Below are 18,518 nucleotides of genomic sequence, written 5' to 3' on the forward strand. Positions count from 1 at the left end.
CTTAGAATGAATGTAGGTTGTAAAATTAACAAGATGCCTTTCAAATATTTTATTAGGGGTTACTGAGAACATGAAGTACATAAGGGAAACTCAAAATAGGATGTGGTAAAGGTCAGAGCTAGAGCTCACTCATTCTATGGTTTCCCTCTAACAGTTATTTCTAGAGCTGTTAGGCCACATGAAAGGGAGACATTCCATTCTGTAAACATGAGGGTCACTGCCGGGAACTGGGGACGTGTGTGGAGATCTTTCAAACAGGCTGGATCCTATTCTTCAGGATCCAGAGAAAGAAGTTAAAATGAGAGTGTGAGAGGGGAGAGAAGAGGACTTTCTGGAGATCATTGCTAGCCTTTATGACACTGGGCATTAAGGAGTGCTATGATGGAACTTAGAAAAGAATCCTGGTGATGGTCTTATTATAGCTTTCCGTTCTGTCAAAGACCTTAAATGCTAGTTATATTTTAGAACAGTTTGATTTTCCCACCTGAGGAATAAATCAAGGAAAGGGAAATTTTTAAATGGGCTATCTAGGAGGAAAGCAGGCTTAACTAAATCACCAACACTCCAGTGACTCTGCTTGTATTGATCCTTCAAAGCAGAAGTGCAACTAAATTCATTTTAACTTCAGATTATTACACAGAAATTCATACCTGCTTTTATTCCTTTATTGACAAAATAATTCACATGTGCCTCTTAAATTCTAAGGAGAACCTAACTCCCTTTTGAAGGATTTACTGTCCATTTTGTGGGTAAAATCTTCGTACGATTCTCAGAAAATGTTACCTTAGCAATTCTTAGAACAGATCTATAAAGTAGAAAAGTGGCAAGCATGAGTGCTGCCATCTGTACCAGCAGGTATTTTAACCAAGGTCACATATTACGTGAGGGCAAAATCTGGAAGTGAAATCCATAAACAACTCTGATGCCCTACCTAGTGCCCAATTCTCTTTTGACCACCAGATTGGCCATTCATTCATTCAGTCCAGAAATAGGTGTAATATTAATATCTGTGGTGTCTGTCAAAATAGGTAATACTGCAGTAACAAGCAACCTGCCAAATCTTTTTTTTTTTTAAAACAAACATTTGTTTCTCGCTCACCCACATGTTCTTTATGGGTCTGCTTAGGGTTGGTTCTATGCCCTTTCACTCCCAGATAGAGGCTGACTTTGTCTGGGACACTGCCCATACCATATCAGAGTAAGAAAAAAGATGAGGAAGTCTGTGAGCTGACTTTTAAAGCTGCTGCTTGGAGGTATGTCACTTCAGCCCACATTTCACTGGCCAAAGCAAGGCACATGGTCATTCTTGAGTACCAAAGGCCAGAGTAAGGGCAGTAGTCCTCACTCAGAGGGACACAGGGGACACAGCTGGTCATCCAGACAAGCCTGCTATCTCTTGGGTGGGGAAGGATAAACCTCTAATGAGGGACAGCAAATATGTTAACTACTAAAACTCAAAGGATAGTTGTGATGAGATTTAGAAGAGATAAAAGTGTGGTAATGCTTATAAATTTATAAGAACAAATTGTAGCGATGTATCTTTATGTCATTATTATTATGGGTAATTTTAGGCTGGTAGTAATGAACAAGGTACTATATGGGCTAAATATTTGTTGAATGATGGAAAAGACAGTATTTTTGAGGAGACTTTTCTAAAAGGGGAGATAAGATAGTGTGCAAAAATACTTATAAGTGCTAAAGAGAATTATAAAAAATTTAGATTTCCTTAGGATAAATTAATTCTTTCAGTTGGGGATATCTGGCAATGATTCAGATAGGTTTAGCATGCTGAACCTTTAGGAGTGCCCAATAACTAAAAACTGGCAGTAGGCTTGTCCGGGTGACCAGTGAGGATTGTGCATCCCTGCCACTTGGAATCCAGGTTGTTTTCCAGGATTGGTTAAACCCAGTGAAGTGGAAGTTTAGCAGACTGCAGCTTTTAGGGGGCTACATGAAAATAGCACTGGATCAACTGAGATCCATGGTAGTGGGGAGGCAAGCGAAATTAGAGGGTCATGGTAGACAGGAAATGAGAAGTCTCAAATTCAGTAAGCCACTTAATCTCTCATCTATGACATGGGTCACATGAAGGTGGTAGATGTGACAGCACCTATCAAAATTGTGGTGCTTAGTGATGGAACAATACATAAATAAATAAATAAATAACAGGCTCGCAACAAATGTTGAGTGAATGTGGATCAGGAAGAGGGTTGATAGAGTGGAGTAATAAAAAAGGACTGAAGGAATGAATACCATTAAGGACAGAATTCATAGACATGAGCTAGTGGCAGGGATCAGTAGAAGGTTGTGGTCATTTTAGACGTATTCCCTCGTACATTAGGAGCCCTCTTAAGCAAACTACTCTTGTTTCACTGCTTTCCATTCACTCCATAAATCTTGCTGCACATAAATCTGATGCCTGCACACACTACACATGAATTGTTAGAAGACTGTTCTATTGAAAGCTGTGACACTTTCGCTTTTATTTTTAACTGTCTGCTTACAGAGTATCATGTTTGCTCCCAAATCTATTTAAACGAATTGTAGCTGTAATTGCAAATTAATGAAATATGAATGCAAAAAAATAGAGAATATTATTTCCATTAAAAATGAAGTTGACATCCTCAATGGGGAAAAATTGAAAACTTTCCCCCTAAGATCAGGAACAAGACAAGGATGTCCACTATCACCACTATTATTCAACATTGTGTTGGAAGTTCTAGCCAGAGCAATTAGGCAAGAAAAAGAAATACAAGGCATCAAAATAGGAAAGGAAGAAGTAAAACTATCACTGTTTGCAGACGATATGATACTATATGTAGAAAACCCAGAAAAATCCACAACAAAATTAATAGAGCTAATAAATGAGTACAGCAAAGTAGCAGGCTACAAGATCAACATTCAAAAATCTGTAGCTTTTCTATACACTAGTAATGAACAAGCTGAGGTGGAAATCAAGAAACGAATCCCATTTACAATCGCAACTAAAAGAATAAAATACCTAGGAATAAATTTAACTAAAGAGACAAAAAACCTATATAAAGAAAACTACAAAAAACTGTTAAAAGAAATCACAGAAGACCTAAATAGATGGAAGGGCATACCGTGTTCATGGATTGGAAGACTAAATATAGTTAAGATGTCAATCCTACCTAAATTGATTTACAGATTCAATGCAATACCAATCAAAATCCCAACAACTTATTTTTCAGAAATAGAAAAACCAATAAGCAAATTTATCTGGAAGGGCAGGGTGCCCCGAATTGCTAAAAACATCTTGAGGAAAAAAAACGAAGCTGGAGGTCTCGCGCTGCCTGACTTTAAGGCATACTATGAAGCCACAGTGGTCAAAACAGCATGGTATTGGCATAAAGATAGATATATCGACCAATGGAATCGAATAGAGTGCTCAGATATAGACCCTCTCATCTATGGACATTTGATCTTTGATAAGGCAGTCAAGCCAACTCACCTGGGACAGAGCAGTCTCTTCAATAAATGGTGCCTAGAGAACTGGATATCCATATGAAAAAGAATGAAAAAAGACCCATCTCTCACACCCTATACAAAAGTTAACTCAAAATGGATCAAAGATCTAAACATTAGGTCTAAGACCATAAAACAGATAGAGGAAAATGTTGGGAGATATCTTATGGATCTTACAACTGGAGGTGGTTTTATGGACCTTAAACCTAAAGCAAGAACACTGAAGAAGGAAATAAATAAATGGGAGCTCCTCAAAATTAAACACTTTTGTGCATCAGAGAACTTCATCAAGAAAGTAGAAAGACAGCCTACACAATGGGAGACAATATTTGGAAACGACATATCAGATAAAGGTCTAGTATCCAGAATTTATAAAGAGATTATTCAACTCAACAACAAAAAGACAGCCAACCCAATTACAAAATGGGAAAAAGACTTAAACAGACACCTACCAGAAGAAGAAATACGGATGGCCAAGAGGCACATGAAGAGATGCTCAATGTCCCTGGCCATTAGAGAAATGCAAATCAAAACCACAATGAGATATCATCTCACACCCACCAGAATGGCCATTATCAACAAAACAGAAAATGACAAGTGCTGGAGAGGATGCGGAGAAAGAGGCACACTTATCCACTGTTGGTGGGAATGTCAAAGGGTGCAACCACTGTGGAAGGCAGTTTGGCGGTTCCTCAAAAAGCTGAATATAGAATTGCCATACGACCCAGCAATACCATTGCTAGGTATCTACTCAAAGGACTTAAGGGCAAAGACACAAACGGACATTTGCACACCAATGTTTATAGCAGCGTTATTTACAATTGCAAAGAGATGGAAACAGCCAAAATCTCCATCAACAGAAGAGTGGCTAAACAAACTGTGGTATATACATACGATGGAATATTATGCAGCTTTAAGACAAGATAAACTTATGAACCATGTAATAACATGGATGGACCTAGAGAATATTATGCTGAGTGAATCCAGCCAAAAACTAAAGGACAAATACTGTATGGTCCCACTGATGTGAACGGACATTCGAGAATAAACTTGAAATATGTCATTGGTAACAGAGTTCAGCAGGAGTTAGAAACAGGGTAAGACAATGGGTAATTGAAGCTGAAGGGATACAGACTGTGCAACAGGACTAGATACAAAAACTCAAAAATGGACAGCACAATAATACCTAATTGTAAAGTAATCATGTTAAAATACTGAATGAAGCTGCATCTGAGCTATAGGGTTTTTTTTGTTTTTGTTTGCTTGTTGGTTTGTTTGTTGTTGTTGTTTTTTACTATTACTACTACTTTTATTTCTTTTCTTTATATTAACATTTTATATCTTTTTCTGTTGTGTTGCTAGTTCCTCTAAACCGATGCAAATGTACTAAGAAACAATGATCATGCATCTATGTGATGATGTTAAGAATTACTGAGTGCATATGTAGAATGGTATGATTTCTAAATGTTGTGTTAATTTCTTTTTTTTTTCCGTTAATAAAAAATAAAAATAAAAATAAAAAAAAAAATGAAGTTGAATGGTTATGTGGAAATACAATAAAATACAATGGTTAAAAATATTGGTTTCTAAATATTGCTCTCTAAATAGATATGAGTTAAAGGAATAAGAAGTTTGAAAACTTATTGATTCTGCACTTGGGCTGCTTTACAATGTCCTGCATTGTGGTGAGGATAAGACTGGACTCTTGAGCCAGACCTGTCTGGGCTGAAATTTGGTTTTATCCACTTGTCAGGTAGATGACTCTGAGTACCTTAATTTTCTCATTTATAAAACAAGGATAATAAATAGCACCAGTATCATTAGGTTGTTAAGTGAATAAATAAGTTAATGTCTGACAAGCACCGTAGAACAGTGCCTAGCACCTAAAAGCACTGGGTAAGTATTTGCTAAATAACTAATAAGTTCTTACTCCAGCCAAACCAAAAATTCATTAAGACCACTGAAAATTTTCTTTTCTTTTTGTTTATGACTAATTAGTAGGCATAAAGCATCAGACAAAAAGACTTCTGCTGTATTCTTTTTCTTTTAGGTCTTTTTGATTCTAGAAAATGCAATGAACTACAATTTGAGGCCAATAAACTATTGTTGTAACTAGGTAGAGTGAAACCTACACTGACAGGCTTCCAGGAGATTTGTGTTCTAGTCCTGACTTTGCTTTTTTTTTCACGTGGGCAGGCACCAGGAATCAAACCCGGGTCCTCCGGCATGGCAGGCGAGCATTCTTGCCAGCTGAGCCACCGTGGCTCACCCCTGGCTTTGCTTCTTATTGGTTGTTTGACTTTAGGAAATTCCCAACCTCTTTGATCCTCAGTTTTCATTTTCAGGCATTGGTCTATGTGCACCGGGACCATTTAGTGTCAAAATCTTCCTTGAGTGAGAGAGTGTATTTTTTCCCTAATTAGTCTCTCTCCTGCTTACTGTGATTAAAAAGAAATTTTTTTTTTTAAAATTATGAACTCCATTATGATGTAGTTTAGATTAGTTCTAAAAAGTTGTCTTCTGGGAAAGTCAATAATCCAATTCATTTGGCCTTATTTTCATACTATTATTATTAAGGTTATTTGGGTCATTGAGGCCTGCAGTAATCATGGCATTTTTTGATAATGGAAGATGAAATAGATGGTGAAAATGCTGTAAACTGGTAAAATCTGAAGGCTAGTAAACATGTTCATCCTTTTTTATTGTTTTATTTTAAATGGCTTGTCAAAATATTTGTTATTCAATGGTGATTTAGTGTAAATTCACAGCTAGCATTTATTAACTAAAAGATACCTTACTCCCAAGATAGAGTTCAAGGCAAAAACCCTAATATATATATTTTTAACATGGGCAGGCACCGGGAATCAAACTCGGGTCCTCTGGCATGGCAGGCGAGCATTCTTGCCTGCTGAGCCACCATGGCCCACCCAAAACCCTAATATTGATAACTATATCTACCCCTGTCTACCATCTATTTAGCAATAGATAGCCAATAATTATGTTACCATATGTATAATAGTGAACAGAATGAACACAGTATTAAAAAATCTTATAAAGCTCATTGTAAGAGTGAAAAATGTCACTTAAGTGTGGCAGCCATTTTTGTGTTCTCATAAAAGTTTTAAATGGTACTGGTAGTGAATTGGGTTGTTATTTTTTCCCTCAAAAAGAACATAAAATTAAAAATATTCTAGAATTTCTTCTATCCTTTGTATTCAGAGGTTGGTCTTGCAACGGTTTTATATTTGTTGCAGAGCATTTCCCACATGGTTCTGGTGAGTTAAGAAAAGGTCTTGTGGCCCAGTAAGTTTGGGAAATACTGGATTATTTTTCACAGTTTTAGGAAATATATAATAATTTAACATACTAACATCGTAAATATCCACAGTGAGAAATACTTACGCAATATTTTTCAAATGCTTTTGTCTATTCAGTCTTTTCTTAGTGGAATACCCATTAATGCACTGAAGGACTCTAAACCCCATAAATAGCTTTCAAAGTAGCCCCTGACCACAGGCAAACACAGTTCTCACAGATGATTTTGCTTGTATTTTTCAAGTACTTATGAATTCTTTGACTATTTTAATTTCCAGTTAGAAGCTTTTGAAAGACCAATGTACAATAGAAATAGTATCAAATAATCACAAAAAGCCAAAATGTCTAATGCTGAATAAGGGGGCATAAAACTTTATAATTGCACAGAATATATTAATAGATATTCATAATGCGACTGTGCCGGTGAAGGAAAAAGTTAAATTCATTAATAATTTTTCAGAACATACTTTTGGAAAAAATTTCTATAAAAGTGGTTTGAAAACTCTTTGTTTAAAATTTTTGTTTTGCTAGTAAACTTCATCTATCTGAAAAATTGACTTCTGTGAAGCATCTGCTTCTCAGTGCGGGCTAATGGGAGGGAGATGTGGCTGCAATGTGGTGGAAAGAACACTGCGGTCAGGAGACAGGGTTACTTATCAACTCTTTTACATTGTATACATTCTTTCAATTTCTCTAAACCTAACTTTTCTCACATATAAAAGAGAGATGACAATATTTGCTTCACAGGATTATGGTGAAAATGAAATGCGACTGAATATATGAAATCATCTAGCCCTTGCCTAGGAAACAGAAGACTGTAAAAAAGGTTCTTTAAAAATAATTTACGTTAGTAAAACGCGCGGGTCTTAGTTCCTCCTCCAGAAAAGCAACTAAAGAAACAGAAACAATACGAAACAGCTCCCGGAGTCACGACAGAGACCAAAAAGACAGCGTACCCCATTCTGGAACAGCTGAACGGGCAGGGAGAATCTGCTGCGGTGAGCTACCCGAGGGGCGCGCGTTTTCCCGGCCGGGGCGGCTGGCGACTGGGGTCCCCTCCACGCACGTGGCTCCCCGGTCTGACTGGGAACGTTGGATAGCGGGGCCCTCCCGTCACACTTGGCGTTTCGGGCCAGCTGGCAATTAGGACCGGCACTCTCCCAAGCCAGGGCGGCCGGCGACACCCCCCGCCCTCCACGCGCGGTTTCCCGGGCCGACTGCCGTGCAGACAGACGAGCGCCACGAGCGCCACCTACTGGACAGGAAAAGAAAAACAGAGCCCAGAGATTTCACAGAAAAAGCTTTCAACCAGCCGGGTCCCACACCCAGGGAAATCTGATCAAATGCCCAGACACCAGCAGAAAATAATGGATGACGCTCGGAAAATTGAAGATATGGCCCAGTCAAAGGAACAAACCAATAGTTCAAATGAGATACAGGAGCTGAGACAACTAATGCTGAATATACGAACAGAAATGGAAAAATTCTTCAAAAACCAAATCAATAAATTGAGGGAGGACATGAAGAAGACATGGGCTGAACAAAAAGAAGAAACAGAAAATCTGAAAAAACAAATCACAGAATGTATGGGAGTGAAAGACAAAGAAGAAAAAATGGAACAAACAATGGATACCTACAATGGTAGATCTAAAGAGACAGAAGCTACAATTAGTGAACTGGAGGATGGAACATCTGAATTCCAAAAAGAAACAGAAACTATAGGGAAAAGAATGGAAAAACTTGAGCAGGGGATCAGGGAACTGAATGACAATATGAAGCGCACAAATATACGTGTTGTGGGTGTCCCAGAAGGAGAAGAGAAGGGAAAAGGAGGAGAAAAACTAATGGAAGAAATTATCACTGAAAATTTCCCAACTCTTATGAAAGACCTAAATTTACAGATCCAAGAAGTGCAGCGCACCCCAAAGAGAATAGACCCAAATAGGCGTTCTCCAAGACACTTACTAGTTAGAATGTCAGAGGTCAAAGAGAAAGAGAGGATCTTGAAAGCAGCAAGAGAAAAACAATCTGTCACATACAAGGGAAACCCAATAAGACTATGTGTAGATTTCTCAGCAGAAACCATGGAAGCTAGAAGACAGTGGGATGATATATTTAAATTACTAAAAGAGAAAAACTGCCAACCAAGACTCCTATATCCAGCAAAATTGTCCTTCAAAAATGAAGGAGAAATTAAAACATTTATAGACAAAAAGTCACTGAGAGAATTTGTGACCAAGAGACCAGCTCTGCAAGAAATACTAAAGGGAGCATTAGAGTCAGATACGAAAAGACAGAAGAGAGAGGTATGGAGTAAAGTGTAGAAAGAAGGAAAATCAGATATGATATATATAATACAAAAGCCAAAATGGTAGAGGAAAATATTATCCAAACAGTAATAATACTAAAAGTTAATGGACTGAATTTCCCAATCAAAAGACATAGAATGGCAGAATGGATTACGACCCAGCAATACCACTGCTAGGTATCTACTCAAGGGACTTAAGGGCAAAGACACAGACGGACATTTGCACACCAGTGTTTATAGCAGCATTATCTACAATTGCAAAGAGATGGAAACAGCCAAAATGTTCATCAACAGACGAGTGGCCAAACAAACTGTGGCATATACCTACAATGGAATATTATGCAGCTTTAAGACAGACTAAACTTATGAAGCAGGTAATAACATGGATGGACCTAGAGAACATTATGCTGAGTGAGTCTAGCCCAAAACTAAAGGACAAATACTGTAAGGTCCCACTGATGTGAACCGACATTTGAGAATCAGCTTGGAATATATCATTGGTAACAGAGACCAGCAGGAGTTAGAAACAGGGTAAGATAATGGGTAATTGGAGCTGAAGGGATACAGATTGTGCAACAGGACTAGATACAAAAACTCAAAAATGGACAGCACAATAATACCTAAGTGTAATGTAACTATGTTGGAACACTGAATGAAGCTGCACCTGAAATATGGTTTTTTGTTTGTTTGTTTGTGTGTTTGTATCTTTTGTTTTTGTTTTTTTTTCTTTTTCCTTTTTATATATATATATATTATTAGTATTATTATTTTAATTCTCTTCTCTATATTAACATTCTATATTTTTTTCTGCTGTTTTGCTAGTTCTTTTCCTAAATCGATGCAAATGTACTAAGAAATGATGATCATACATCTATGTGATGATACTAAGAATTACTGAGTGCATTTGTAGAATGGAATGATTTCTAAATGTTGTGTTAATTTCTTTTCTTTTTTTTTGATTAATAAAAAAATTAAAAAAAAAATAAAAAATAAAAATAAAAATAATTTACTATCATTATTCAAAGACTAAAAAGCCCTCAAGTAATTCAATTTCTTTAAGCCTTTATCTGCTGACATCTAGTAGGCTTTTTACTTTTTAGGAAAAGCGAACTTATGGGGAACAGTGCCAAATACTGAAGGATGGGAGGAAAATGAGGTCTGAAAAAGGTAAATGGACTTAGCAATTCCTGAATTTCAAGACAGCAATTTCAGGAGCTGCGAAGGTGGAGGCCAGATTGCAGGGATGAATACATAACAAGAAACTCCTTTAAGAAGCTGGTAGAAAAGCAGAGACAGGGAGTGAGAGCAGAAGGCTGAAGGGTGTTAAGCAAGAGAATATTAATTTTCATATTGGGACAAGAGGATCTTCTTAAGGTTTTTTGGAAGTCAGCAGGAATAAAGGGAAAGACAGTGGAAAGAGGACAGCTTAAGAATAAGATCTGTTTCAAGTTCTGGCTCCATCACTGGCCCAACAGTTGTGACCTTGGGTGCAATTCCTAACCTCTCCAAGGCCCTGTGAATCGGGAGTATTAAAACCTGTCTCGTCTTCTCCATCACTTTGGGGTAAACGTCATTTGAAATCAAGCATGTGAGAACATCTTGAAAACGATAGAAAAAATACATCATCATGCAAAATAAATATAAACAATCTTTTCAGAAGATGGCTGCTGTGAAAACTTTCTGTGCCTGTTTATGAAGGGAGGTCTGACTCCTGGAGAAGTGTTTATTGAACTGAATCGAACTGATAAGCACTAGCACGGCAAAAACGCTTTTAGATTCCAAGGCAAATGTCTACTCCCCATTTATAAGTGAAGAGCCCTTCCCCTGCTCTCTTTTGGACATTCTACCTCAGTTCCTGTTTTCATTCCTTAACAACTGCTGTGAGCTTGTCAGTTCTGTGTTCTTCGTCTCACACTGTTTAACCATTTTTCTTAGCAATTTTCTGACTGAAAAAATAGCCTGCTCTTTGTTTTCACTGAGATAAAATGGTAACCACTTAAGGCCCATTTAGCAACAAGGAAAAAAAAACGACTGTTTAGAAACCCAGTGTCAAACCGCGTTGTGTTTTGAACACTGCGGTATCAGCAGATTCAAAAGTTAAATTTCTTTGTTTTGCGCAGAGTGGCTGTGAAAGATCTTCTAGGGTATGAATTTTAAATATAACCTCTTAAATCTGATTTAGTTTGTTCTCCTGTTTTCCAAATTTGGTTTTGACACAGTTTGTATTATGTGGGGCCAAGGGGAAAAAAGACATTTTTCTAAGAATTATCAGCTTCCCTACGGGAATGTAAACACCTTATAAGGAAAAACTGCACAGATTCTAACTGTTCTTTGATTTAGAGATTTATTACTTAACCAGGCACCATACCAGGCCCTGGAAAGACAAAGATGGACAAGGCTTTGTACTGTTCTCAATGAACTTGGGCATATAGTTTGCAATTCAGTATGATGAAGGCTATTACACAGGTGGGTATAAAAATCTAGTGGTGCCATAAAAGAGGGTCAGGGAAAATCTTCTAGGGGAACAGAGAAGGCCAGTAGTCATTTGTGAGGATTGAATGTCTATACTTCACACACTGCCTGCCAGATTGGAGGTTTTTCTTAAGTCAGAAGCTACTGATACCGATATGAGTGTGGGGACCAGAAAAGCAATGTAATCAGGATGTCTTCTTAAAATACATTAATCACGTTTTATAGCCTGATGGAGATAAAATTGTCATAGAACATGCAGCACATATCTTGATACATTTTGACATAGGTGTGCACCTGTGTAATCACCACCATAATCAAAATAACATCCATCATTGCAAAGCTTTTTCTCACCTCTAGTGGTAATCCCTCCCTTTTTTTTTTTTTAAATTTGTTCCTTTCCCTTCTTCCCAAGGGACCACAGAGCTGCTTTCTGTCACTTTAGTTTACATTTTTTAGAATTTCATAAATGGAATCAGACAGTATGTACTCATTTTCATCTGGCTTATTTCACTCAGCATGTAACCATATTGCCATTCATCCAGGTTGTGTGCATCAGTATTTCATTCTCTTTTATTGCCAGACTTTCACTTCTCTTGGATAAATACTTCAAGGGGGATTGACTAGATCATATGGTATGTGAAAGTTTAACTTTTTAAGAAACTGCCAAGCTGTTTTCCAAAATGGTTGGAAAACTTTATGTTCTCACCAGTAGTGTGTGAGGGTTTAATTCCTCCACATTGTTACAAAATCTTGTTATGGTCAGATTTTGAAATTTCAGCCATTCTGATAGGCATCTAGGGGTATCTCATTGTGGTTTTAGTTTGTATTTCCCTAATGACTAATGAGATAGAACCTATCTTTTATCTGCTTATTGCCATGTATATAACTTTGGTAAAATGTTTATTTAAATCTTTTGTTTATTTAAAAAAATTGGGCTGTTTATTTCTTATTATTGAATTTTAAGAGTTCTTTATATATTGTGGATACAAGCCCTTTATCAGATTTGCTTTGAAAATAAAGTTTTCCTCAGATGTACTCGTCTTTTAATTGTCTTAAAAGTGTCTTTTGACGAACAGAAGTTGTAATTTTGTTCAAATCCAGTTTATCAGTTTGTTGTTTTATGGATTGTGCTGTTTGTGTCACATATAAGAAAGCTTTGCTTAAGCTAAGATCATAAAGCCTTTCTCCTATGTTTTCTTCTCAAAATTTTATAGTTTTAAGGTTTACATTTAGGTCTGTGATCCATTTTGAGTTACTTTTTTGTGTATGATGTGAGGTATAGATCAAAGTTTTTTGTTTTTGAATATAGATATCCAGTTGTTTCAGCACCATTGATTGAAAAAGATTATCTTTCCTCCACTTAAATATATTTGCACTTTTATCAAAATTCAGTTGTTCATATATGTGTGAGTCTATTTCTGGATTCTCTAATGTCTTCCGTTGATTTATCTATCTATCTTTATTTCAAAGCCACATCATCTTGATTATTCTGTCTTTATAATAAGTCTTGAAATCAGGTAGTACTAACCCTCCATCTTTGAATTTCTTTTGAAAAGTTGTTTTGGGTGTGCCTACATCAGTATTTTATGTGATTGATTAAGTCAGATACCCACAGGACTTAGGAAGGTAAGAAAATTCAAAGTCTTTGCATGAGTACGGGTATAAATATATACATAATCTGAAACAACAGTATTGTAAATGCTAACAGTTTAACATCAAAACAAAGCAAATAGTCTACATCTTCATCTAAATGTACTTCTGTACACATGGAGAGTTTCTTACTGTCTACATGGCCCAACAAGAGCACGTGATGAGAGAGATAAATAAGATGAAAAAAAAGATCTTTCCGATAAGTTTAAGGATAAAGGACTTTTACCTTTTGGCTTCTCAGAAGGGATTAAAAAAAGCTTAAGCTTGGTTTAAATGCTTTGTGTCTTCTTTCCCAACCAATATATTGTCATGAAACCAATGAGAGAGGGAAATCCTTAAGAGTTCAATATATTAACTAGTTAATTGAACACATATATACATATCGAATACTTAATATTCAGTTGGCACTTTGCTAGGGCAATACAGGATCTGTTTCCTAGGTGTTACCATCTAGCCATGTTCTATTTCTTCTGAAATGGAATTTTTCTCTGAGGTCAAGAACATAAGCCCCAATGAGGATGAATTGTAAATTAAAATATAAGGCGCTTCTTGAAGATTTTCCTTTGTTCTATGAATGAATCTTGCTTTGACCATTTGAAAAGTGAATGTGAAAAAGTATAGTACACCCTTTTAGTTTGAGAGAGATGACTTTTATGAAGATTTAAGTTATTCATAATTTATGATTGCTACCTCTGTCAACTTTCCAAGGAATGCTTAAGCTAAGAGGGAATACTTTTCTTTCTCTTGTCTGTTATCTTGTGTGTATTGAAACACTGAACAGTACCAGGCATAGCTGCATCTATAGTTCTGTGGAGATTGTTTATACATCCCGGAGAGTGGTATGGAAAAAGTTATGGAAAAGAGGTGCTATAGAAGGAAAAAATATATTGAGATGTATGTTAATATTGTTTCTAAGTTTTTGACTATATAGCTTAGAGCAAAAAAGATATTAGAAAAATAACGAAGAATATGAACAAAATACTATTTTTCTATTCTGCTGACTTCTGAATGCAAAAAAACTATTTTAACACAAAAAATCTCTGACAAATTTCCTTTCAAAATTTCAAAATTTCATAGCTTTATGAATTTGCTTAAAATGTAACATCTTTCTATTTTGGTAACTCATCAGCTGATTCAATCAAGATATTGAATAAAAGGATATTAAAGATAGAGTAGATTAAAAATAAGTGCCTCAGACAATGGAATAGACTATTTCAACATGTTTTTTCCTGCCACAGCACTTTTAAATGGGCACCTCCAGATTTTGAACCCCTGAAAAAGTTATGGAGAAACAAAGCAACAAGTACTATAGATATTGTGTGTGTCTATGTGAAAGTGTATGTAATTTTAAAAGCCTTTTAGTGTTAAATGATAAAAAGTCATTTAAAGATTTAAATGACTTTATAAGAACAAATAATGTGGCATTTAATATTTCAGAACAGTAAGTTATATTTTTAAAAAGTGGTGATATTTTATTGCTGACCTCCCCTCCGTTTGTAATATTAGGGCAAGTGAGGTATAATTATTAAAGAAATCTTGTTAAGAATAGTCAAAATTGGGCGGGCCATGGTGGCTCAGTGGCAGAGTTCTCGCCTGCCATGCCAGAAACCTGGGGTTCGATTCCTGGTGCCTGCCCATACAAAAAAAAAAAAAAAAAAAAAAAGTGAAAACCTTACAAAAAAGAAAAAAAGAATAGTCAAAATTTTTAAATGTATCCCATGAACAGCTTCATGGCTACTAACCTCAGCACTTGGTCTGCTTGAGTTTGGTCACCTGGACTGTCAATCAATGTCAATGGATCATAGCTGCTCACGTGCCAGGACCATGGGGATCACTGGGTTTCAGGCATTGGTCAGTACAGCCCTGGGATTGTATAGCAGGTGTCACCAAAGGGGAGCAGTTGGAGGCCAGTGGGCACCTACTTCTCTGCCCAGGTTTTAATTAGAGCAGTTCCACATTTATCTGTTTTACAAAATAAAACAGTTGTTTCAAAACCAAAAGCTTTTTTAAAAAAGGTTCCCTTTATTTACCAAAAAGAAGATATTTGAAAACCTGTGAGGTAGACGCTCTGCTTATGCTTCCTTTATCTTTCTTTTCTTTCTTATTAAAAATTCATCTATGGGTAACACTAAAATGAAAATGGAAGTAACTATAAAATCAGCACTCAATAGCACTATAATAATTCATAATTGCTATGGTTATTAATGGCATATCATTAATGATGGCTCACTAAGGGATGTGGCAGAGAGAAAATAAATTGCAGGTTACGTCTAATTCTCTCTACCTGCAACCCCAACTATTTTTTCCAATTTTAGAAAGCAGATAGGACAGCAAGTGAATGAGAGAGTGGTCCTATTCAGGGATAACCTTGAATCTGTTCTAATTTATGAAAGAAAGTAAATCATTTATATGATTGGCATTCTAATTATTATTATTAAAATTATTTCAATGTTCCTATTTTGCCCCTGCTTCCAATTCAAGACCAACCAGAAGAAGCAAAATAGCCTTCCTTAACCAATGACATAAGATTCCCCACTCCTAGTTAGTCTGTCTCCTGCTTTTCAATACCTACAATTTCCAAACAAAGCATACCTGAAGACTTCCCTTTTTTTCATTATGAAGCTTTCCAACTTCTCTGTCTGCCTTTGAGTCTCTGCCAAACTCATGGGGTGTTGGCTGACTCTTTTGCAGTAGCAAACAATGAATAGCATCTATTTATTCTCCTTTGGGTTGTTTTCATTTATAAAACTTCACTGTTTGTTTTCATGAGACAATAATGTTTGACATTAGTGTGTAGAGTTGCCAGTGAGTAAAACGGACATTGCACTGTGTTTCATTCTGTGCCTCTGGGCATCTACAAAGCCTCAGTTTGAGAACGGAGGACTCATGGACCACAGGATATATATATATTTGACAGTTTTATTGAAGTATAATTTATATACCATATAATGCATCTGTTGTAAACATAGTTGACTTATATTTTAGTGAATTTATACAATGTGTGCTATTATTCCCTTGCCACAATCCAGTTTAGAAAGTTTCTATTACCCCCAGAAACTTTCCTCATACCCATGTGTACTCATCCCTACTTCCGGCCCTGGCTTAGACAATCAGTGATCTGTTTTCCATCTCTCAGATTTGCCTTTCTATAAATTTTTTAAAAAGGATATCATTAAAAAAAACATAGTCTATTGCATCTGTTCCACTTACCATCATGTTTTTGATGTTCATCCACATTGTATCATGCAGCAGTAGCTTGCTCCTTTTTATTGCTGAATACTATTCCATTGTATGAATATACCACCTTTTGTTATTATCCATTTACCAGTTCATGGTCATTTGGGTTTCCAGTTTTTGGTTATCATGAATAAAGTGCAATGGGCATTCACATACATGTCTTTGTGTAGATGTAACTTTTTGTTTCCCTTGGGTAGATATTGAGTAAAATTGCTGAACCATAAGGTAAGAAAATGTTTAAATTTTTAAGAAATAGTCCAATTGTTTTCCAAAGTGGCTGTACTATTTATTTACATTCCCACCAGTAGTTCCATTGTCTCCACATCCCACCAACGCTCATCATATGTCTTTTCAAATATAGCCATTCTAGTGGGCAGGTAGTGGTGTCATGACTAAGAAAATATTTGTCAACCTCCTTGGCATCATCTTACTTTAGTTAAGCCACTTTCCTCAACGCTGACTTTTGTCCTAGTTAATAAACAGTTTTCCAGCCTTGGCGCATAAACTTATAAACCTTAGAGTTCAAACCTGCACCTGCAGCCACCACCCATGCCACCCACATCCTCGTCCAAAAATCCATAGCTAGTTCCAAATGATAAGGCAAACAGCCCCACACCCTCTGTACCCTCGTCTTTTGCACAGTTGCTTTAAATTACTCAATCCGTGACTCCAGTGGGTAATCTACTAACTCCACCCCTAGATCACAATAAAGGGACAAGCCCACTGGCCATTCTCATTCTGCTTATATGCTCCCCACCTACTAGTTGAGCCACTGGAGCCAATCACCCTTCCCACCAACCCCTCACACACCCCTGTCTCCCTGCAACCAGTGAATTAGACACCATCTTAACTCTTGCGTTTTGATTTCACTTTCCTGTTGTGTCATACCTGACCGCCACCTAGACCCAAAGTTAAAGCCCATCTTAATTAAATTGAAATAAGTGGTGCAATGAGCAGAGTGTGTTGGCCACAACCATGGACAATGAGGCATAATGCCTCTGGCTGCTTTTGATTTACTAAGTGGCTCTTCCAGATAGCTAATAGTATCTGGGAAGGGTTCATGGCTTGCTGAAATAAGTCCATGCTGCTCTGTGCCACTGCCTGTTGCCTTTGCAGGGTATGGTATAAGCTTCGCACCTCAAGTTGGTGTCCCTACAGATCAGAGTCCACCCCAGGAGCCACAAACAGTCAGCCCTAGTATGGAAAGAGGGAAATCTTATTGATTTCTAGCATTCCCCGGAATAGGAATGACTAGCATTGGGTGACACCAACACTGAACAATTTTTGTAAAAAGGGATTTTATAAAGCTTAACAGTAGCTAATTTTTCCTGCTTAATTTCGCTATTTACATATATTTTAGCTTCTGAAATATCCAGCAAAAGCATTTGTGTTATTTTATATTCACGGCTATGCATTTGGTGTGAGTTAAGAATTATAAAGAAAAGAATTATGGGCCCCATCAGGTTGAAAATAAACAATCCGAGACTTTCCCAGGGCGGTTATCTGTTTCTTGCCCCCCCACCCCCATGACTCCTTGCGCCTAAATTACTTGTTGTAAAACTGCGGCTATCTGCAATAGCCACTCCCATGACTCATGCTCAAGAAATGCTCGCTGTGAAACTGTTAAAAGTGCTTGTTGTAAAACTGCTCTTATCTGCTTTTTGCAAAACAGCACCTGTGACCCATGCTTGACCCCCACCCCCCTCATCTTACTCCTTTAAAAAACTTTTACAAACTCAGGCTCAGGGCTCTCTGTTCCTGCGTGTTCAGTGAGCCCCACGCATGTGTGGAAAATAAACCCCTTGCGTGTTGCATGAGAGAACGTCTCTTGAAGTCTTCCTTTGTGTGGCAAAACTCTCAAATTCTTACATTTTGGCTACGTAACAAAAGTCTTGTTGCTGTTCCAGCAGTAGGAACCTGTAAACCAGGAGACAGGTATTGCCCACCCCAAGCTGTGACTCATGAGTGAGGCAGGAAAGGCTAACTGCATGGTGGGCTGAATGGGAGAATACTAGATCTCCCCATGCCTGGACTACAGAAGCTGAGAGAC

Source organism: Tamandua tetradactyla, chromosome 4 (genome assembly GCF_023851605.1).
Source record: "Tamandua tetradactyla isolate mTamTet1 chromosome 4, mTamTet1.pri, whole genome shotgun sequence".
NCBI lineage: Eukaryota > Metazoa > Chordata > Mammalia > Pilosa > Myrmecophagidae > Tamandua > Tamandua tetradactyla.